Source organism: Podarcis muralis, chromosome 4, assembly GCF_964188315.1.
Source record: "Podarcis muralis chromosome 4, rPodMur119.hap1.1, whole genome shotgun sequence".
NCBI classification, from domain to species: domain Eukaryota; kingdom Metazoa; phylum Chordata; class Lepidosauria; order Squamata; family Lacertidae; genus Podarcis; species Podarcis muralis.
In genome coordinates this window covers 25,875,473-25,890,815 of record NC_135658.1, presented here as the reverse complement: position 1 = coordinate 25,890,815, position 15,343 = coordinate 25,875,473, and the positions used below count along the sequence as shown (strand labels likewise).

Here is a 15,343-nt window from a genome sequence, read left to right as displayed (position 1 = left end):
ATACTTATTGTGTGAAATGGTACAAAAAGCATCTGTGCACATTCTCAGAGCTAGCCCACCCGTGAGGTTGGGTGAGGTGTCTGCTGCAGATGTCACTCTCCCGGAGCGGTGGCATCCTGTTTGGCTGCCCAGAGTTACTGCTGATTCCCCCAGCCTTTGGGGGCAGAGAGGGACTGGTGACAAAGCTATGCAGAATGCCTCTCCTTCTGCTGAGTCAGTGAGAGGGCAGGCACTCTGCCACTCAGCTTTGCCACTAGGCGGGAGATCTCCCACCCACCCAGCAGTGTGATGGAGCTTTGCACCAGCTTCTCCTGAATGGAGGAGCCCATACAAAGCTCCACTGGCAGGTAGGAGGGGAGGGGGGATTGGGAATAGATCTCCCCACCACTTCCCGGCGGGGGAGTCTCCTTATGGAGTTTGCGCCCAGTGGGGCATTTCACCTCGGGTACAGACCTGCCATGGGCTCCCTCTCTGCATTCTTGATGTTGCAGGGACCTTGTTGTGAATAAATTGGCACTCCTTCCTCTGGTCCTAGCTATTTTCCTGACCAAAGCAGGGGTGGTACATGTTTTTCAGCCCAAGGGTTACATTCTGTTGCAGAAATGTCCACAGGGCCACATGGTAGTGGAGGGTGGGGCCAGGTGTAAAAATGAGTGGTGCAATGTAGGTGATGCTTATCTTTCTACACTGCGTTGCCTATACATATACCTCTCTCCATCTGAGAGGACCTTTTCGGTGGCTGCTCCCAGATTGTGGAACTCCCTTCCACCTCTCTGCTTTCCTTTTGCCAGCAGACAAATATGTTTGGCCACCAGCTGGCTGTTGCAGCAGGGTCTTCTGAGGGTGTTGTACTTTGTGTGCACGCGCATGCGCTTCTAAATGCTTTAATGTGTTTTCAGTGCTGTTTATAATAGGGTTACCATTTGTTTTAATATTTACAGAAACTCTCTCTCTCTGTGTGTGTGTGTGTGTGTGTGTGTGTGTGTGTGTAGTGTTTGTATCTGCCTTAATTTATGCTGTGAGCTGCCCTGCACTGAGAGAAGGGTGGAGTATAAAATAAATAAATCCAGACAAGCTAGAGGCAGCACCAGAGTTCAACAACATATACCAGTCAGGCAAAAACAATCAAGGACAACACAGCAGGGGTGGGGCCTGAAGGTAAGGGGTGGGGCCTGGGGAGAGGTGTGCAGAGGCACATCTGCCCCTGAGTCTAGGATTCTGCATCCCTGCATTTAAAGGGGTATCCCAAGGGATACCAAGGAATTTGAACCCCCATCAGAGGACAGCTCTGGAACCTGTGGTTGCTTTTCTCCTAATGCCTAGGACACAGGAGTCTTGTGGTAGGGTGAGCCCTTATTCTTTTCTCCTGAGGGCATCCCATGTGTATGGGAGGAAATATAGAATGGGTTCTGTTGACACCAAGTGTCATACCTAACCATGGTGCCACCTAGGTGTTACATAGGTATTTCTGCCTTCCCTGCTTGGTGTGAGTAGAGGGCAATGTCATGAGTGGTGGACAATGGTAGAGTCACTAGTAGTAGTGTGGATTGGTGGGCAGTATTGCTGCATTGTTTCTTCTTCACATTGGCATTGTCTTTCTTTCTTCTTTGCTGCTTGGAGTGCATAAGGTTGCAACTCTACTATGGCAACGTAACATTGGCATAGCCATGGCACAATGGCTGGTCATGTAGAGTCTGTGAGAAATCGGAGGCGTGAGATGGAGCATCTGCAAAGCTAGAGAAGCTAAGCAGAGAAGCCTTTTAAAAAATGCAAGTGTGGGATTAATCTCACAACGTTGAACGCTTGAGAAATATGTGCTGAATTAGTCACTGGGACATCAAAGAGAGTTTTAATGAGATTGACATTTAAACCATTTCAGATCATTGTACAAAAGAGATTTTAGTCTTTAAAAAAAATAGTTAATGAACATAGAATAGAATAATGGTTTTCTAGCACTGTTCTGGGAAACACCAGGTTCCTTGGAAGCTCATGAGAGATTCCTCAGTGAGAAGGAGTGGTGGACAAGCTTGCTGGAGTTTTATCTTCCCTGATATGTAGATTCACGTACGGTGCAAGCTCAATATGTACATAGGTATGGTGAGGTCAAACAGGCCTGTTCTGGGCCTTCCATAGTCTCTGCCCATAACCCATACTAACTGGGGTTAGGGTGTTGTAGTGCAATGACCTATTTAGGGCCCTATGTTGGCTATCCCTGTCCAAGATAGTAATACCAGCAGGATAGGTCTTTAGGACAGGTATCTTGTGTTACTTCACTTAATATGGTTTTACAGGGAGAGGGATTTTTAGATAGTAATGTGTATGACTTAAAAATAAGGTAAGCCAGCACTCTTGCTCATTCTACGGACTTGGGGTGGTATTCAACTAAGTTTTACTTAGCGTAGACCCACTGAAATTAATGAGCATGACTAAGTTCATTATTTTCATTGGCTCTGCTCTGAGCAAAACGTAATTGAATACCACCCCAAGTCCACAGAATGAGCAAGAGTGCTGGCTTACCTTATTTTTAAGTAATACACATTACTATCTGAAGATCCCTCCCCCTGTAAAACCATATTACGTGAAGTAACACATATTAATTACCGTCTAAAGTGCTGCCCCCAAGACCATTAAATCCAGTGTGTGTATTCTGGTAATACTTTAAGACTAGAGTAGTCTTTCCCAACCTTAGGTCCCCAGATGATGTTGGACTACAATTCCCATCATCCCTGACCATTGGGGTCATCTGGCTGGGACTCATGGGAGTTGTCGTGAATCAACTTATGGGGACCCAAGGTTGGGAAAGACTGGAAGAGTGTAACATTATCCCGTTGCACCACTGTCCTCATGAAGGGGTTTCTCAACAGACAAGTCAAGGTAGGAAAGACTCATTGAAACTTGAAAGGTTGGAAACTTCCATAACAGAGGAGAGAAACTACTGGTTGAAATTTTCAAGTCTTCCTTGTTGTGAATGGCATTGAATGTTAAAATGGGGCAAAGGGAACAGGAAACGTTCTCTTTGTCACACTTCCTGTTCCTCTGCATTTCCATCTTGAGCAAGAAAAGTTATTTTTCATATTCCATGCTGAGGGGACTGCGCATGATCCTGATGTAGGGACAGCTTGTCCATCTCTCTGTTAGGTTGCAGTCCCATGCTCACTAACCAGGAAGTCTCATTGAACTTGTGGGACTTACCTCTGAGTAGCACATGCCCAGGATTGCACTATGAAAACTGTTTCACAACAGATGGAGATACTGGGCAACAAGCAGTGTGAAGCTCTTACATTCCCTGTTACCTTTGCATAAGCCGAAGAGGCTTAGAGGGAGAGATGATGGACATGGTAGGAGCTACTATGCATGACTAGAGCTACCCCGCCTGCAGGGGCTGCCCCACCCAGTGACAAAGCTCAGGTCAAGGAAAATAGATGAAATATAAACCCAGTTGAAAATATCCCTGCATCTGTAAATGGAACTCAGAGTGCACAGTTAAGCACTTGATTTTGGTGGGATTTAACTTTTGCTGTGTCTTTTCGTACACATCTAATTGTCCAGAGCCTTTCAACATAGCAACCGCAGAGGCAGCGAAGGTAACCAGCTTCTTGCCAAATTCATTGGGGTATTTTTGTTGCATCATGCAGCAAGAGCAGTTATGATGTTGCAAAATGCTTGTGTTGCTGCAATGTTCTTCTCTTGCTGCAATATTGCAAGAAAAGAAACTGCAAATCTTTCAGCAAGCACACATTGTATGCAATTTTGAGCAGCCTTTCAGACTGCAACTCTCATCAGCTCCAACCATTATGACTAAAGGTCAGGGATGATGTGAGGTGTCGTGCAACAGCACCTGGAGGATGTCAGGTTGGGAAAGGCTGAGTTAGAGAATAATTTGTTAGTTAAGCATAAGAATGGCTCATTAAGGCTACATACATGCTATTCCTTTAAAGCACATTTGAAACATTCTTTCCCTCAAAGAATGATGTGCTGTAGTTTGCTAAAGGTTTCTGGGAATTGTACCTCTGGAGGGCTAAACTACAGTGCCCAGAATTCATTGAGGGAATGAATATGTTTCAAATGTGGTATAAAGGTAAGGACATAGGAATAGCCTACTGGATCAGGCCAATGGCTCATCTAGTCCATCATCCTGTTCTCATAATGACAAACCAGACCATGCTGATTGTATATAGTGTGTATACAACCTAAGAGATGTGTTTGCTGGACAAAAGATAGATAAATTAAAGGGATCCCTGACCATTAGGTCCAGTCGTGACCGACTCTGGGGTTGCGGCGCTCATCTCGCTTTATTGGCTGAGGGAGCCGGCGTACAGCTTTCAGGTCATGTGGCCAGCATGACTAAGCCGTTTCTGGTGAACCAGAGCAGCCCACAGAAACACCGTTTACCTTCCCGCTGGAGCGGTACCTATTTATCTACTTGCACTTTGACGTGCTTTCGAACTACTAGGTTGGCAGGAGCAGGGACCGAGCAACGGGAGCTCACCCCGTCGCAGGGATTCAAACCACCGACTTTCTGATTGACAAGTCCTAGGCTCTGGGATTTAACCCACAGCTCTACCTTCAAAATGTGGGGAGTTTGCAAATGATTCCACACATACATTGTATAGTGCAACTTTTGCCAGTCTGGTGCCCCCAGATGTTTTGAACTACAAAAATATTTGTGAAGTCCCAAACATCTGGAGAGCACCAGGTTGGCAAAGACTGGTAACACTTAGAATAGAAGGCTGTGGGCGTTCAAGATAGGAACCTGCCTTATATGCCCCCTCTTCCTTCACTTGGAACATTGTTTCCAGTCTCCTGGGATAGGACAAGTTTAAAACTAAAACAAATAATTATAAATATAACTTTGCTAGATTAGACCAAAACTCCATGAAAATCAGAAAGAGCCAGTTACTATTGTTCTTTATATCTCTTTCCATCTGTAACATGATTCCCCATAACCTGAAAATGCTTTTCGTTTAGCATGAAACCTATTAGCCATAATTGCTTTTAAAACCCGGTTATGGAAAACCAATCTGTGAGATTAAAATTTGAAGAAACTTGACCACTTCCATTTATCTGTTTCTTTTCTTCTTTTACATGCATGGTTTCTCTTCCCTGTTTTTTAAGCATGAAGTCATAAGTTGAGACAAAAAAAAGAAAGAAAGGTAGAGTTGCAGTCTGCTTAATTAGAAACAGGAAGTTTTCTTTAGATTTGAGACACAATGATCTATTTATTAGAAACTGCTCTTCTGTAGTATGGACCGTTTCTTCATGTCATGCTGCCTGAATAATGCCTGTTGAGGATGGGAGAACAATAATAGTGTCACAAGCAAGCTCAATGAGGGTATAAATAGCTTTCTTCCAGACTGAAAGGCTGAATCCACCATTAAGTTGCATGCAGCTGCACGGGTGAAGGTGGGTGGGTAAGAGCAGCTCTGACAGAATATAATGGTAACCTGGTACACAGAGGTCCTGTTTCTCAGATTGCGTCACTCCACAGGGCCTTTGTTCTCCGACCTAAATTGCAGCTCTGTGCCAAGTGGAGTAGGGTGCAATAAGCTCTCGGCAAATGTGAAGAAGGATGGTACTGATAAGGGATGAAATCTCTATTGCACTTCAACCATTAGTTTTGGGGGACAAGTTAGTTTCTAACCTTGAGTTCATGCATGTTGTTAATTGAGAGAACATTTGGGGGATTTTTAGCAAAGAGTTAGTAAGTTCTTTTTACATGCTTCTTTCAAATTAAAAGGGCAATCAGGCAATTTCATATAGGCTGATTATTAACTCATTTTTCACATTTACCCATTCCTCCGGAATTGAACAGGTGGCCCTTTAAGAGATGGGGTTATGAAAAATATCTGCTTTTAATGACTGCATTAGGACATAGCAAAAAATGTTTTAATCGCAAAAAAAAGCATAGACAAGGAGATCAGAAGCCTTCATTTCTGTTTTTAACTAGCTGCTGCTTAGCTTTATGTGCAAACCCAAACAAACGGTGATTAGTCTTAACTATGGCTTACTGCAAGGATGGGGAAAGTGGATGCAAGGAGCTGGAGTCAATATCTGAAGGGCCATGGGTTCCAATTCCGTGGTTTCCTGAAAGGAGACACTTTTGTGCTCTGGTTCACGAAGCTAGCTTGCTTTAATAAACCATATGTGAGGAGGCACTTTCACAGGAATTCTCTTGCCCACAGTCATGTTCCCACACTCCATTTTGCCTAGTTCAGTATACTTCACCACCTGTCTCCTTTTCCATCTTCTCCCTTATCCAAACATCTTCATTCTGTTTCTCACCCCCAACCCCTCAGTGTCATCCCATTTCATTTTATGGGACAGACTCCAAGCTGTTGATCTTCACAGCAGGCTAGGTAGCTTCCTTGCAAGTAAATGCAGAAGTGAGGAAGGCATAAATCAGCTTTGTGGCAGATCAACTCCAGAAGAATCTCACCAGCTGGGGCTGTTTTTATTCCATTCTCCTTGGAGACATGAGAATGGCCTCTGTTACCTGTTTCAAGAATGTTGGGAGTGGGCCTGGACATTCTCAGCTGTGGTGTGAAACCAAGTGCTGAGGGAAAGTCCCGAAGTTTTCTCCCCGAGTGGGCATTTTCTGACCCCAAACCTATTTTTCTGCAAACGTCTGGAGCTTGAGGACTGTATCAAACCCTAAATCAATTATATTCATCCAGAGGTCGTGATTCTTAGCATACCTACTGTCAGTTTGGTATCCCATTTTTTCTCCGTCACGTATGGGCTCCTAAAGAGAGAAGACTAATGCTGAAGTTCGTTGAAGAAACTTAGGTGAAAGTGCACAGAGCAAATGCAAATATGCAAAGGGAAGAAAAGATGAAAAAGTGGTAAGAAAGCCTTAGGGAGGGGAGGCAGTTTACTGTTCAGAGTGGAATAAGGTGCAAGACTGGGATTATTGAGCCAGTTCAAGCAGATTCCCCCCCCCCCCCCCGTAATCCACAAGAGAACACTTTTAATACAGAGATCGACTTCATACAAGACATGTGGTTTTGGTTTGACTCATGGTCTAGTTGTACATTTTCCAAGAAAAAAACAACTAAAAAAACCTTTTCAGACATTCACAGAAGTTCCCAGGTGGAATATTTCCCATAGGAGAAACAGATACAGAGTTATCAGCACTACCTGTTTTCTTCAGAGAGTCTTTCCAAAGAGTTTCTCTAACCAGGGAAAGGGGGGGAACAAGACTTGATAGCCACCCGCCACTGGCGTTTATTTACCAAAGACATAGTGTAATGTGACGCCACTACATAGAACCAGATTGTGCATGTTAAAACACAGTTTCAATTCAAGAACAAAAACCCAGGACTGTAAAATGGGGGGGGGGGGGGGCTTATTTTTAAAAAGGAACTAAAATTACTCCAGAAAGCAACTGAGTTGTCTTACCATCTTCACATCCAAATTTTTTTTAAAATCCCAACAAGAAAGTACAAACCCCAAGCGCTCTCCCTTCATATTTAAAAACGCCCGTGCCAAAAAACAAAACTTAGGCATTTCTGTCAATCCGCACGTCTATCTCCCTGCCACGAAGCTGGATCCCGTTCATCATACTGCAGGCTCTTTTGGCAACTTCCGGGGATTCAAATCGGACCACGCCGCACCCTTGGAACTTGCCATTCTCCATTTTGATGTCTGCATACATGACGTGGCCACACTCATTGAACTTGTCTTTCAGCATTTTCCACGTGAAATCAAAAGGAAGATTTCTCACAAAAATCCTTCTTGGCTACACCGGCGGCGGCGGCAGGTCCTCCAGTCCCGAGGCGCCGGCGAAGCTTCCGGCGGCATCGTTCTCTCGAAGGTGCTCCCCATGGTGAGCCCCATCCTATCTAGCCCTGCCCCATGGCGGGCCCCATTCTGTCCATGTTGGTTGCGGCAGCCCCCATACGGTCGAGACCCATCCTGTCCATGTTGCTGGCCGCAATACGGTCCAGTCCTATCCTGTTGATGGAGGCCGCCCCGAGGCGGTCCAGCCCCGCGGGCATCCTGTCATCACGGGGCCCACCCCTGCGGGCCCCATCCCCGCAGGGACCATGCGGTCCATGCCCAGGCCCATCCTTTCTATGCCAGAGCTCATGCAGTCCACTCCGGCGCCCATGCGGTCCATGGTTGTGCTGACACAGTCCATGGCGGAGCCCATGTGGTCAATGCCCATCCTCTCCGTCCCCGTCCCCATGCGGTCTATCCCAGAGCCCATGCGGCCCATGTTGGACGCCAAGTGGTCTATCCCGAGGGGAGCCATCCGGTCAATGCCGGAGCCCATCCTGTCTACGCCGGAGCCCATGCAGCCCAGCACCAGCCCCATCCTGTCCATCTTGGAGCCCACTCTTTCTATGCCCAAACCTGCCTGCCTGCAGGGCATGAATGATCTCATTGGGGATATTTGGGTTATTGAGGATGCTGGGAGGGATGTTGATCATCCCAGGACCGCCGGGACCAGGGCCGATCCCCATCCCGCCACCAGATGCAGCCATGGCCTTCTGTACGGCTCTCCTCACATGCTCTCCATCAGGATCCTCCTTCACTTTCAAGGGCCGCGCGTTGAGGCTGTGCTTGTTGAGAACCTCCACAGCCTTCCTCATGCTCTCTTCCATCTTGAACTCGACAACAGCACATCCCCTTGACTTTCCTTCAGCGTCCATTAAGAGCTCCACATATGTTACCTCACCAACTTTCTCTTTGACTAGATCTTTGAGGTACTGCCGCTTCACATTAAAGGGGATGTTGGTAATGAAGGCTCAGTATCTTTTTGAAGGGCTGGCATAGGGCTCAAAGCGACTCCCTCCTCCACGCTTGGCACTTTTCTCCTTCCTTTTCTCGTTCTGGTTTGGCCATTCGCCTTCACTCTTCTCTTGGGGACGCCATCCCTGACGCCGTTGCCAGCCCTGTTGGCCGCTGCCATCCCTCCTCCGGCCAAGGCCCTGGCCTCCCCCATCTTGGCGCCGCCCTCCAAAAATGCTGCCGCCACAGCCGCCACCATTTTCTGCTCCTTCTCAGCCTGTCACCCGTGCAAACCGTTCAAGCAGATTTATGTATACTTCTGCTCTACCACAGATATATAGCCTTTTGGTAAATTACTGTCTGTCAGACTCTGGTCTCTCGCTGTGAAATGGGAATAATAAATTTATTGCACAGGGTTTTGAAAGGTGAACACAATAAAAGCTAAACAGTACATTGCAAATTAGAAGTGCTATATAAAGTATTTACGGTGCTAGGGATTAATATGAATTGCTAATATCAAAACACATTTGCATTTTTAAAATTATTTTTTCTTCTTTTAGACAGAATTCCCCCCTTCAGTATAACTTGTTTCCCGTCACCTTTCTGTAATCATTTCACACACTGCTTCAGTTTGTAATCCTCTTCACTCCTTGTCACATGCATATTAAACCTTCTTTAAATCAGAGATTTAAAATTTTAAAACATGCCTTTCATTTTGTTGCTATAAATACCAGAGACCATCATCAACACACACTAACCGCTCTTTTGCCCTTTACCAATCAGGATTTTGTTCTCCAAACTTGTTCTGTTTTTTAATGTCTACACTTGATTCTCCCACACTTTATGGTGTTTGCAGAAGGGTTTATTGAATTACATATGTTATTGTTCAGCTGGGGACAAAAGAACAGGTTGCAAATAATAAGAATGAATTGCAGCTTTTTAGAACAACCTACAAAAAGTAATTGTTCAGTTTCTTGTACCTCCATTGCTTAGGTGCAATGCTTGCATAACCTTCCTGACATTACTTAACCATGCTTAAGCAGTTGTGAACTGTCTGGGGTATCACACATTCCTTCCCTGCCTCCTGCTTAAGGAGATGCCATCAGTCTTAACCACAGATGATGGATGCATCAGCAGTTCACCATGGTTCAAATTAGGGTTTCTGCAAACAGGATTTGAATCCTAGTTTCAACCCCTGCTGGTAGTCATCACTATCAAAATAATGCCTAGCCTCAGTTAAACAGTGGCTAACAGAAATTCCCATCCCAGAAGGGAGAGGTGGAAGAAGGGTATGTGCAGCTCTGCAACCTGTGTCCAGTTGCCAAACCGTGGTTTGGTGATGGCTAGTGCTCATAGACTCACACCTTCCTCTGCTTCTCCTGACTTTTCCTCCCCTCCCCTGGTTAGCTTCAACTTAAATTTGAACCATTATAACCATGGTTACCACTAACCATAGTTTGCTTCTAAAATCAGAGACTGAAACCAGGATCAGAAATTGGTTTCAATGTCTGGTTTGAAAGCAAACTACAGTAAACGATTATGTTAATGCATGTATAATCTGGCACTGTACTTAACACTAGCGAGGAAAAAGACAGGGTTTCAGAGTGCTGATTCCCAAGCCATGGTATATACCAGGTTCCCAATAGCATGTACAGAGCCTGAATCATAGAATAGAAGGGATCCTGAGGATAATCTAGTCCAATCCTCTGCAATGCAGGACTATGCCGCTGTCCCTTACCTTGAACCTGCAAGCTTGGTGTTATCAGCACCACTCTCTAACCAACTGAGCTAGCCTGCAAAAATTGATTGTATGTATGTATATATACAGTTTCTGAAGTTATCCTGAATGTGTGTAATGAGAAGGCAGTTTCAACATGCATGAACAAGACTCCCCACCATGTACATGTATAGAAACTTTGCATATTCACCAATGTCTCAACTACCCTTTAGAACAGGGGTTCCCAAACTATGGTCTGTGGACCACCAGTGGTCCATGAACTTCATTCAGGTTGTCGTGCAGCACGTCTGTGGATTTGTCATCATACACAACACATCAGTTGCATTAAATACGCATAATGGTTTTGAACTGTACGTTATTGGTTCTTTTATTTCTTATATTTTATTTCACAGAATTCAGATTGTGATGCAGAAAATACTATAATATGACAGTTGCTAAAACAGGTAGAAAAACCCATCATTTGCCTGCCATTAGATAGGCTAGATCCTTTGTGATTATTAAGTGGTTGGTCGGGGTGGGGATATGAGAGCCACTGCATTAGAACATGTGAAATTTTAGAACTCAGAACAGGCTATTTAATTTTCAGGTTTTAAGTAAAACATTTCTGCAAATGAGAACACAAAGTTCTCAGTTGTGCAGTTGACAGTACATGGGCAATTAACAGCAGGTAATTTATACGTTAAAATATCTTCAGTTTTCTCTTCCTCCAGTGTGGCTATTTCTTAAGCCACAACCAGCTTGATTTGACTCAGCAGGAACTGCGATAAGGGCAAGATTTTACAGGGGGGTTATTTTTTCAAAATGCAATCCTATACAAGTCTCCACAGAAGTAAATTCCATTAATTTCAGTGAAGCTTACTCTTAGGTAAGTGGGTATAGGATTGCACCCTTAGGCTGCTGCTTTTTCAAAAGAATTTTTCTCTTTTTTTTAGGTCTAGCGATTTTGCAGGGGGAAACTTGATAATATGAACCACTCAACACTCTTGAGTTTTTTATATTATTTTTAAAGAAGCTTCGCAAAATTCATTTTCGATATGATTTAAAATAAAATATTGTAATGTTTCTAATGTTGCTAGATTCTGAGGGTGTCTTAAAAACAAAACAAAGCACCGATCCCCGACCCCCACCAGGGTGAAAGCTGGCTGTCCTGGTTCACTTTTTGTCATTTATATTGCCTGGGCTGCTACTCTTGTTATCGGCTGTTCAATTGATAATGAAATCCAAACGGAGAGCCAAACAGCCTCCCTTTGTCTCTGGCAGAGTCGGAAGAAAGGCGGGGTGGGGGGGGGGGAGAGGCACTTAATGTTTGCCCAAATGTAAATCACCCTGTTTTAAGTGAGATGCGTGATTATTTTATCCCGTGCCCCCAGCCCTCCCCTCCGGGTTAACTTTCGTTGTATCTTTATAGATAAAGGAGCATGGACTGTGCCTCTAGGGTGAAGGGGCCACAAGACGGGCATCAGCTCCTCTTTCACTGAGGAGACAAGGGCAATTTCTCTCACCACGAGGGGGTGGGGAATTGATGGGAAAGAATAGAGATGCGATAGATCGGGCAAGGTTTTCTGACACCACCACTCCACTTGATGGATTTATAATTGGTTTTAGTGGTGGCGTTTAAGATAGCGTTTTAAGGCTGCCCTCCTATGTCAGGGAGTTTTAAGTCCCATTCACGTCCACGGGACTGGACTTCTAAGGTGACTCGTATAGGATCGCGTCATGCGTGCTGCGTTGGACCTTTAATAGTCTGCAAACCGGCCAGAGTCATCGGTTATATGGGTAGTATAAAAATGCAAAGTTGTTTTTACAGCTGCTGCTGCTGCTGGGGTAAACTCGGAGTGGACTTTGGTGCTGAAGGGGCGCGAGCTCTGTTCAGCTCTGGTGCTAAAAACAAGCTCCTCGGTTAATAATCCTTTTGCACCAAACTCAGGGTCGTCGGTAGATTTCCAGGAAATTTAAGAAGTGTGCATGCGCACGAAAGCTCATACCAGTAACAAACTTAGTTGGTCTCTTAAGTGCTACTGGAATTTTTTTAGTAAAACAAAGACAGCCCGCTAAGGGCCTATCCGCAGATCCCGGGGGAGAAGGGGTCCCCAGGGGCGACTTTGGTAACGTGGCTCCTTGAGCGAGGGCAAAATTTTGCGGACATTTATTTTCCACACCAGTGCAGTTGGCCTTTTCTTGATCTTCTCAGCAGCTACCCGTGTAAATACACCGTAGGTGGTGGTAGTTGTGTTTTGGCGCCCCATCCTGTGCGCTTAGGCTAGCCGTGCACCCCCAACCCTTGCCAATACTAGTCAGGTCTCTGCCCTCATTGCCCTGCTTGCTACTAAGGTCTTTCCTCCCCCTCTCCCTCTCCCCCTCCCTCCCTCTGTTCCGGTTGCTGCCATAGTGATGCTTGGGAGCAGATTAGCCTCCTATACCAAGGGTGGGGGTGGGGAGGCAGCCGCCGCCGCCACCACAGCGACTAGGAGGCGTGTTTATGTGGGAGGTTTCTGCCGCTGCTCCACATTCATTTCTCCGTCCTCTTCTCCCCTCCGGTGTAAGGGGGGTGGGGAGGCTACCTTAGAGGATCAGAGGTGATCCAGCTCCTCCTCCTCTCGATCCTGGCTGTGATCTGCTGTCCGGCGTGCAGGCGGAAAAGTTTAGTCCAGTCCTCCTTGCCAGGTAACCGCAGCTGCCGGAGGGAGGGAGGGACGGCGAGCGCATGGCTTTCCCCGGCTTCCTTAGCTATAGGAGCACATCTGCTCTGTTGGGGGTTCTCTTTTTTCTTCCTTTCCTCGGATTAGGAAGAAAGGCAGAGCCTAGCAGGTGCCCCATTGGAACTGGAAGTCTGAAACTTCGGAAAGCTAAGAGGGAGAGGGGGAAAGACTAGGCAGACTCATAGAATCATAGAATCATAGAATCATAGAGTTGGAAGAGACCACAAGGGCCATCGAGTCCAACCCCCTGCCAAGCAGGAAACACCATCAGAGCACTCCTGACATATGGTTGTCAAGCCTCTGCTTAAAGACCTCCAAAGAAGGAGACTCCACCACACTCCTTGGCAGCAAATTCCACTGTCGAACAGCTCTTACTGTCAGGAAGTTCTTCCTAATGTTTAGGTGGAATCTTCTTTCTTGTAGTTTGGATCCATTGCTCCGTGTCCGCTTCTCTGGAGCAGCAGAAAACAGCCTTTCTCCCTCCTCTATGTGACATCCTTTTATATATTTGTACATGGCTATCATATCACCCCGTAACCTCCTCTTCTCCAGGCTAAACATGCCCAGCTCCCTTAGCCGTTCCTCATAAGGCATCGTTTCCAGGCCTTTGACCATTTTGGTTGCCCTCCTCTGGACACGTTCGAGTTTGTCAGTGTCCTTCTTGAACTGTGGTGCCCAGAACTGGACACAGTACTCCAGGTGAGGTCTGACCAGAGCAGAATACAGTGGCACTATTACTTCCCTTGATCTAGATGCTATACTCCTATTGATGAGGCCCAGAATTGCATTGGCTTTTTTAGCTGCCGCGTCACATTGTTGGCTCATGTCAAGTTTGTGGTCAACCAAGACTCCTAGATCCTTTTCACATGTACTGCTCTCAAGCCAGGTGTCCCCCATCTTGTATTTGTGCCTCTCATTTTTTTTTGCCCAAGTGCAATACTTTACATTTCTCCCTGTTAAAATTCATCTTGTTTGTTTTGGCCCAGTTCTCTAATCTGTCAAGGTCGTTTTGAAGTGTGATCCTGTCCTCTGGGGTGTTAGTCACCCCTCCCAGTTTGGTGTCATCTGCAAATTTGATCAGGATGCCCTTGAGTCCATCATCCAAGTCGTTGATAAAGATGTTGAATAAGACCGGGCCCAAGACAGAACCCTGTGGCACCCCACTAGTCACTCTTCTCCAGGATGAAGAGGAACCATTGATGAGCACCCTTTGGGTTCGGTCAGTCAGCCAGTTACAAATCCACTGAGTGGTAGCATAGTCAAGACCGCATTTTACCAGCTTCTTTACAAGAATATCATGGGGCACCTTGTCAAATGCCTTGCTGAAATCAAGGTAGACTACATCCACTGCGTTCCCTTCATCTACCAGGCTTGTAATTCTGTCAAAAAACGAGATCAGGTTAGTCTGACATGACTTATTTTTCAGAAATCCATGCTGACTATTGGTGATCACAGCATTCCTTTCTAGGTGCTCACAGACTGTTTGCTTAATGATCTGCTCCAGAATCTTCCCTGGTATTGATGTCAGACTGACTGGGCGGTAATTATTTGGGTCCTCTCTTTTCCCCTTTTTGAAAATAGGGACAACATTTGCCCTCCTCCAGTCTGCGGGGACTTCGCCTGTTCTCCAGGAATTCTCAAAGATGACTGCCAGTGGTTCTGAAATCACATCTGCCAGTTCTTTTAATACTCTTGGATGCAGTTCATCTGGCCCTGGAGACTTGAATACATCTAGACTAGCCAAGTATTCTTGTACTATCTCCTTAGTTATTCTGGGTTGTGTTTCCTCTGCTGAATCATTTGCTCCAAATTCTTCAGGTCGGGCATTGTTTTCTTTATCGGAGAAGACTGAGGCAAAGAAAGCATTGAGGAGTTCAGCCCTTTCTGTGTCCCCTGTTTGCATTTCACCATCTTCTCCTCTGAGTGACCCCACGGTTTCTTTGTTCTTCCTTTTGCTACGAACATACCCATAAAAGCCTTTTTTGTTGCTTTTAACCTCTCTAGCAAGCCTGAGTTCATTTTGTGCTTTAGCTTTTCTGACTTTGTGTCTACACGTGCTGGCTATTTGTTTGAATTCCTCTTTGGTGGTTTCCCCCCTTTTCCTTATCTTTTGCAGGCCAGTGAGGGAAGCGATTCCTTGAAAGCATTTTTTAAAATCATCCTCTTCAGTAGC

General features: G+C 45.6%; 1 protein-coding gene and 1 pseudogene across 14 annotated transcripts in view; one reads left to right on the top strand and one right to left on the bottom strand.

Moving 5' to 3' along the window:
• Positions 1 to 15,343, top strand: part of SPATA13 (spermatogenesis associated 13) — a 161,031-nt gene that overhangs the window by 93,518 nt on the left and 52,170 nt on the right. The window contains exon 1 of one of the 14 annotated variants that reach the window (XM_077927082.1): positions 12,946 to 13,135. The exons of the other annotated variants lie outside the window; for them this stretch is intronic. The gene's annotated coding sequence lies outside the window, so the exon portion shown is untranslated. Of the gene's footprint in view, positions 1 to 12,945; positions 13,136 to 15,343 lie in introns of those variants that run through there. 14 annotated transcript variants of the gene reach the window in all.
• Positions 7,406 to 12,717, bottom strand: LOC114595737 (heterogeneous nuclear ribonucleoprotein M pseudogene; annotated as a pseudogene).